Below are 7309 nucleotides of genomic sequence, written 5' to 3'. Positions count from 1 at the left end.
CGATGTGAAAACCTCGCCGGGGGTCCTTTGGTGTGGAAAGGCTGCAGTTTCCACCCCACCGTCCCAAACAGGCGCTGCAATTACAAACCCATTAGATGCCCTCCGCTGGCATTAATATGCACAAATGCCCGGCGCTAATCTCATAATCTGTTTTGTTTTATCAATTGCCTTTTCTGGCGCGGGCGAGGGGGAATAAAAGGGGAGGACACTTAGGGCTTCCGAACCGAAACGAGGAAACAAAAGGTGGGTTTGTTTTCAGGCAAAGGCGTTTTGGGAGGAAAAGCGTCACCATTATCCCTCTCAAGAAATGCACAATTCAGGCAAAACAATGGTTTGTTTAGGCCAACAGCGGTCAGGTGGGAGTCTCGGCTACCTCGAGGCTAAACACATCTCACCGCAATGTGATTATAATGAATGCAATCGACTCTTTCGTAACGGTTTCATGTCGATTTCAGAATGAACAAAATCAGCACACATAAAAGCGCGAAAATTAAAAACAAAAGTATGAAGTATTAGACTTTGGAATCCATGGGAGGGGTCCTGGATGGATGAATGGAAAAATGAATTTAGAACGGACCAGTGAGTCGTGCGGTGAAGCGATGCGATGAATGAGGTCTGGTGACTCAAGAGTAAACAGTTGAGGCCAAAGTCTGAGTTGTTTTTGAATGTCGACCGAATCATGCAAAAGCCTTATCGGAGTAAAATACACAGTCCAATGGCGTATTTTTACTTCACACGAAAAATATATGTTCCCTGTGTCGTCAGCTTCCAACTGCGCATTTGGGTGGCGCGCAATTCACTTATCGTTTTAGGGGGCCTAGATCACCACGTGCAGAGCAGAAGAAAGGAACCGACAGGAGAGGCGACAGAGGAGCCTACCGTAGAACCAGGTTCAAGTCCCGGCGTCGGCTCAACAGCCTGTGATTCTCTGCAAATCACGTAACCTCACACTGCCTGTATTAATATATATATACACATATATGACCATGTAATCTGGTGGTCCCGAAACGCATTCTATTGCCCTTGGGCCATGTTCGCACTATATATATTACAATATATATATTACAATATATATATTACAATATATATATATATATATATATATATATATATATATATATATATATATATATATATATTGCCGATTCCTCACGTCTTGCAACAGTAAGGTATAGTCGCATTGAGGAAAGAAAATTAATGTTTATTTGACTGACGCGTTTCAACCTTCACGGTCTTTGTCAAAGTATATTTATATATATCTATATAGAGAGAGAAAGAGAGAGATAGAGAGATAGAGAGATAGAGAGAGAGAGAGCGAGAGATAGAGAGAGTGTGTGTGAGAGAGAGAGAGAGAGAGAGAGAGTGAGAGAGAGCGAGAGAGAGAGACGACCATAAGGGCAACTATGCATCTATAATTCAGGTGTGTACCTCTAATATGAACAAATGATTATTGTAACGATACCTGTCCTGTACAGGTGAACTGACGGGCAGAGACAAACGGATAGACACATAAAGGTATACATATATAGACACAGTCACATCTCGACAGATACACCGATAGATAGGCAGACGATAGATAAGGACAATCAATCGATCGACCGACAGGAAATACTCGGCTGATGGGTTGACGGGGAAACAGATAAACGCACTGAAAGATGGACAGAGGGGCTGCAGACTGAGACATTGATAGAACAATAGCTGGGCGGCGAGACAGGCGGATTCCACCGTCATGGCAGGGCACATACTAAAGATACATGGGCAGCGCTGCGCGAAAATGAAAAAGAAACCAAGACCCGTATTGTCGTGTCAAAAATCCCTCCTCCGTGCTGGAGGTATTGTGATCCTAGTCCAAGGGTACAGCCGCCTCTGCCCTCTTCCCTACCCTAGGAGGGGAGGTGTGGGGGGGGGGGGGGGTGTATCCCTTCCAGCCACGCCCCTCGGGGTGGCTGCCACAGCCCTCAGTGCAACGATCAGGACTTTGACTGTTATGGGGCCTAAAAACAATCTAGCGCCTCTAGGGGCTTATTGAGACTAATGAAAAAAATGATGCAAGGCGAGAGAGGTGTCACTTGCGCGGGGCCGGGCGGCCGCGCAAGCATCCCCTGCGCCGCGCCCGTGATTTATGGAACTCATCAGCACCGGCAGCCGCACTGTCCCCAAACCAATGCGAGGCGCTGCTTCTGCTAAGTAATTGTTTCTCATTAGTCGCGATAATGTTTTAATGGTGTTAGTTTATAGCGCCGTCTCCCGAGGATTAATAACGAGGGGAGTGCGGGGGCGAGAAGCGCGCGGCCGCCTTTGCGCGTTCCCCTGGCTCAGCCAGCCGGCGCCCCCACCCCGGCGGCAGCCTGCGAGGTGTGCAGGGCACCGCTTCCAAACCTGACGTGGCCCGCTCAGCCTTTCATCATCCCAGGGTCATTCACTCGAATACTCCTTAATTTGTAAACAGAAAGACCTGGTTTCACAGCGGTTAGAAAGGTAAACAAAAATGGTATGAAAAGAATGATTATATGCCCTTGTACTTATCGAATGATAGAATAGCCACGCACCTCAACATATCGATCTATGTATATCGATCCAGATACCTTCCTTTCCCGCCAATATGTCTATCACTAATATTTAATAGGTATCTGATCGATCTCCTACATCTCAGCTGACAGAGATGCCCCATCTATGGGTTCGCGCACCCGCAGACGTACCCTTGCTGACGTCATGCAGAGAATGAGCTGGCCATGACAGCCCTTCCTGTGCCAGGAGCCTTCCCAGCAGGTACCAAGGACCTGGCGCCGAGCCGGCCGTGACCGCAGCAGAGTCCAGTGCTGTTTCCTGGGCGCCAAGCGGGGCCCGCTTTAATGTGGCAAGTAGCTGGGCATCAGGGCAGATGCGGGCCCCAGTATTATTTCATGAAGGGGACGAGTTCGGCCGGAAACAACTTATCCGAGCCTCGGGTCAAGACGCCTTTCCAAGTCCCTGAACTGTAACAAGGTGTATATATAGAGAACGGCTCGGCGGGTTACACGCTCGCCGCTGACAGCTGCTGCGGTGCGTCCACAACCTGTTCGACCCCAAAAGACCAACTAGGCCTAGAATTCTTTAGTAACTGACTAACTGAAATCAATCAAATGGGGAAATAGTAGCTCTTGTTCCATATAGCGCTCTATCGGGTTATTTGCCACATTCAGCTTAATTCGGGAATTTCAAGAGGGAGATTATGTAAAACAGTTTACAGTTTGGTTATTCTTAGATTGAGAGATTGTTTTCCGTGAAAGTAAAAACGGAGAAGAGCGAGAACAGTGACGTGGCCATTGTGTCCTGGGCCTTAATGCAACACGGGCAAATGGGTCACTCGGTTTGGTAGTGACATGCATACATAAGTGTGGTGAAGTGGGTTCCTCACAACCCCGGACCCGGTGCCACTGCACCCGCTACAGTAGCGAGAGCTAGGCCGCTGGGCGTGAACGTGTTTGGGTTGAAGGGGCGCAGTTGCTCCCATAAACAGGCTCTTGATTGTCCACCGGGCTGTGGTGAGGTGAGGGCCCCCCTTGAAGCGCGCCAGCTGCTTGCACGGGCCTCGCCTTTGCTTGCCGGAGTTGGGGACACTGCGCAAAATGGCGTGCTTCCACCTGGGTCTTTGACCTGGCTTCTGAAGCATGCCAGTCCTTGGCACCACCAGGGTGTGAAAGGCTACCCTAGAAAGGCAGGTGCCAGGCTGAGATCTTGAGGGGGTGGTGGTGTGTGGGGAGGAGGGGAGGCTTTTCTCGAGAACAAATACGTTGAAGGCATCAAACAGTGAGGAACACAAACTCATCGCTTTTTATGGGACTCTGTATACCCCAGGTGTCGCAGGGACATCGTGGACAGTGTGTAACACATGGCATCTGCAGGCGTGTTTTTTCAAGCAGGGTCAAAGAATTTAGGGGTTTCGGTTTCTATTTACATCTTGAGACTAGGTAACGGAGTACATGTGTAATATGGACCTATGTTGTCATTTAGGGGTTTTGGTGACATTTACAAACCAGGGCGGAAGACCATGGGCTTAAACGTCACCCGAACCCAGTGATGGCAGTAAAGTACTATCACGCACATTACTCGTTATGTATTTTTATTTTACGCGTTTTATTCATATATTTGAGAACTTTTTGGAAAGATTTAAAGCAGTTGAGGGACCTCCATTTAGTATGAATGTTTCGCTTGAGACTGCAGATATGTCTGTAAATAGTTTTTAAAAATTCGTATTTTTGTTCCACACAATGCACTAATATTTAGAGTGTGTTTGATGCAAACGTGTATATTATAAATCAGATTGTAAGGGCATTAAAAATGTGAATGCTAGACGGCCCTCCTCCCTCGGCCGCGGGCACGCGGTCCCCCAGTCCCTGATCTATTCCCATTCCCCTCTTCAGAGTTTTTGCTGCTGGTTTTGATCCCCCACTTATGGAGCACGTGTCGTCATTTTGGATTGCGGATTGCCTTGCGGGTGCGGTTTTTTGGTGTTGTTTTGTTTTAAGAAAATGGAACCGTACTGTGGGCATGGAGCCGTGTGGCCTGCACCATTGATTACCCCTGTTTTCCTACTGTGCACCGCTGAGAGACTTTTACTGAATGTACGCAATATGCTTTTGATGCTCTAGCGGCCGGCCGTGTGGTTGTAGGCCCATACCTGTAACTTTTGCAAACTGCAATAAACGGTTTCAAAAAAAAAAAAAAAAAAAAAATAAAAAAAAATGTGAATGCTAAAAAGTGCTTACATTTTGTAGAAGGTTTAACAAGACATATATAAATAAAGAAAATAAAGTGCAATGTTGGAAAGGGTTACTTTTGCCACAGGATCCTGCATTTGCAATGTTTATTTTCACACACTGGGGGTGTTCTCTGGTTGATGCTTGCATCGCGGATAGGCCTGTACCGGTGAGCTGACAGGTGTGGGGATTAATGGTCTGGGAGCAGCACTGTCATTGTGAAATTGGTGCTTATTTTACACGCACTGAAAGAAAGACGAAATAATGTATTTAACTTTTTCCATCTGTTTAAGAAGCTAAATATCCTGCAAATAAATTACGCACTGCAAACTATTAGAGATAATTTGCAGACGTCTTTGTTGTGAAATATTAGCTTCGAAACCCCTAGCAAACATTCAATAAGAAGGATTATCCATGTAACTTGTATATAGAAAGAGAGACATCGGCATAATTTCTCTCAGTTTAGCTGTTGAATAGATTGGGATAAGAGCTCAAGCTTTTTTATAACCATAAAGGATTTCTACGAATGCAAGGAAACTGGTTTACAAACATAAATTATGCCACAAGGGAAACTAGATACTTGTGTTGGTATATGGCAGGTGTAGCTGCCAAAAGTCTGTCATACACCTATGCCACATAGCGCCAACAAACACAATGGAGCGTGTGCTGTAGAAATGTTTTCCATCCACAAAGTTGAACCACGATCATCTAAGAGCCCTAAATGCTCTTTCATGAGTAAACAACATCGATTTGTCATGGTGGGAGGTTGGTGAGATAGTATGCAGCAGCCATGAAAATGCAACTGCTACTCATCAAGCAGTGCTTCCCTCTATAGAGCTATTAACGCTTTTCACAGCGGATGCTGCTGAGACCAGAACACTCCGCCCTTAATGCTTTTGATTACTCACACCTACAAAAGCAGGATGTTTCCCGCCAAAACGGATCTCTTGAAGAAATGTGCCTGGAGACACTTGTCTGTGGGCAGCGGGGTGATTTCAGCATGGACTAAGAAGGCGTGCGTCCCCGACCTCGAGCTCAGCCATTAAACTGACCCTAGACAGTGGAAGATACTGGACAGTTCAGTTAAAACTTCCCAGCCTCAGCATCATACCGCAATTTAACATTTATGGAAAGAAAGTCATAAATATTCGATGCTTATAATTATGGATGTCATTCCATCTTTTTGGAAGTCTAAATCCTCACAGGACAGCTATTTATGGAGAAATTGGCTGCCAAACATGCAAGTCAATACTTAACTGAAATGTCACTCGAATCCTTCGGATTTACGTTTTTGAATTCCGATGGAAAAAAGACTGTCCAGCAATACATTATAACCACCCAATCTGGACAGAGGTAACAGCTCGGAGGTCCGGTCAGACGTCTAAAGGGAATCCCAGGAAGTTATATGTTAAACAAAATCTATGGAAGTCTTTCACAACCTGAATCATACACTTGAAGAACTGTTTTGGGGTTTTTTGGACTTAAGTTCTGAAACACTGCGTCTGCATAGCGCACGTTCGCCTTGCAACGATTTCATGGCTCTACGGTGAACATAAAAACTCTCCGCAGTTATAACTGTCAAAGTGAAGCTTTCACCCGGCCAAAATGCCTTGCACTGCTCCGCACTTTACTTTTATTGGTAGGCTGAGATTAAAAGTTTCTGCCAACATGGCCTCCCCAATAATTATATGAGATAACAACCCCCCACCTCCCGCATTAACCTGCAAACACGAAAGCAGATAAGCGTAGCCATGAGATCAGAAACGGGGGAGAAAGTTCAGAGGGCTACTGCGCCTGCTTCGGAGATGTGTGTGTGTGTGTGTACCTGCAGTGTACCTGCAGGGCACCTGCTCGACTCTCAACAGGGCTAACCCGATCTTTCATTTTCCTGGGCACTAAAACGTCGATCACTGAGCTCGGGGGCGACAACACACCATGTTCATGACCTGGGGTATTCTATGTATGCGAAAAAGCCAGCCAATTAGCTGCCTAAATCTCACCAATCCCAATTACACACAGTATCCCAGGTCTTCCCTATGAAGCAACGAGCTGCCACTTTTTTGTGAGAAAAATACTGCCAGTTCGTTTACGTTTGTACGCTGGAAGGGCCAATAGAAACTATATACAATATTCACTAATCTTTTGTAGCATTGCAAATATATGTGTACTTGCTCTAATAATCGTTTAGAAATGATTAAGACAGATCACAAATACTTTTTGGGTGATTTCTTCACGGGTTTCCTCTTTGAGGTGTATGTTTCCAAAGGGAAAAAATATCGTCTTTCGCTACTTTTCGCAATATTTTTACTGGCCTTTAAAGACACAGGCCAGTTAAAAAATGGCCAGTTGTCAACCCTATTTAAAAACCCACCATTTCTAATCTGTTATGATAAGTGTGGCTGCCTACAAGTATTTGGGGATGGAGATGGTAGTGAAATCAAATCGCCCAGTTACTTGTGTCTTGTCTTACCTTCAAAAAGTCGGAGAAACAGATACCTATGGTCTCGTTCGTTGACGACATGTCAAGGGCTATCCTGAAATGCCTTAATAAAAAGACACGACGTGTTTTG

This window comes from Triturus cristatus, chromosome 8 (assembly GCF_964204655.1).
Source record: "Triturus cristatus chromosome 8, aTriCri1.1, whole genome shotgun sequence".
NCBI classification, from domain to species: Eukaryota; Metazoa; Chordata; class Amphibia; order Caudata; family Salamandridae; genus Triturus; species Triturus cristatus.
The sequence above is the reverse complement of the archived record's forward strand: the minus strand, read 5'-3'. Positions refer to the sequence as shown.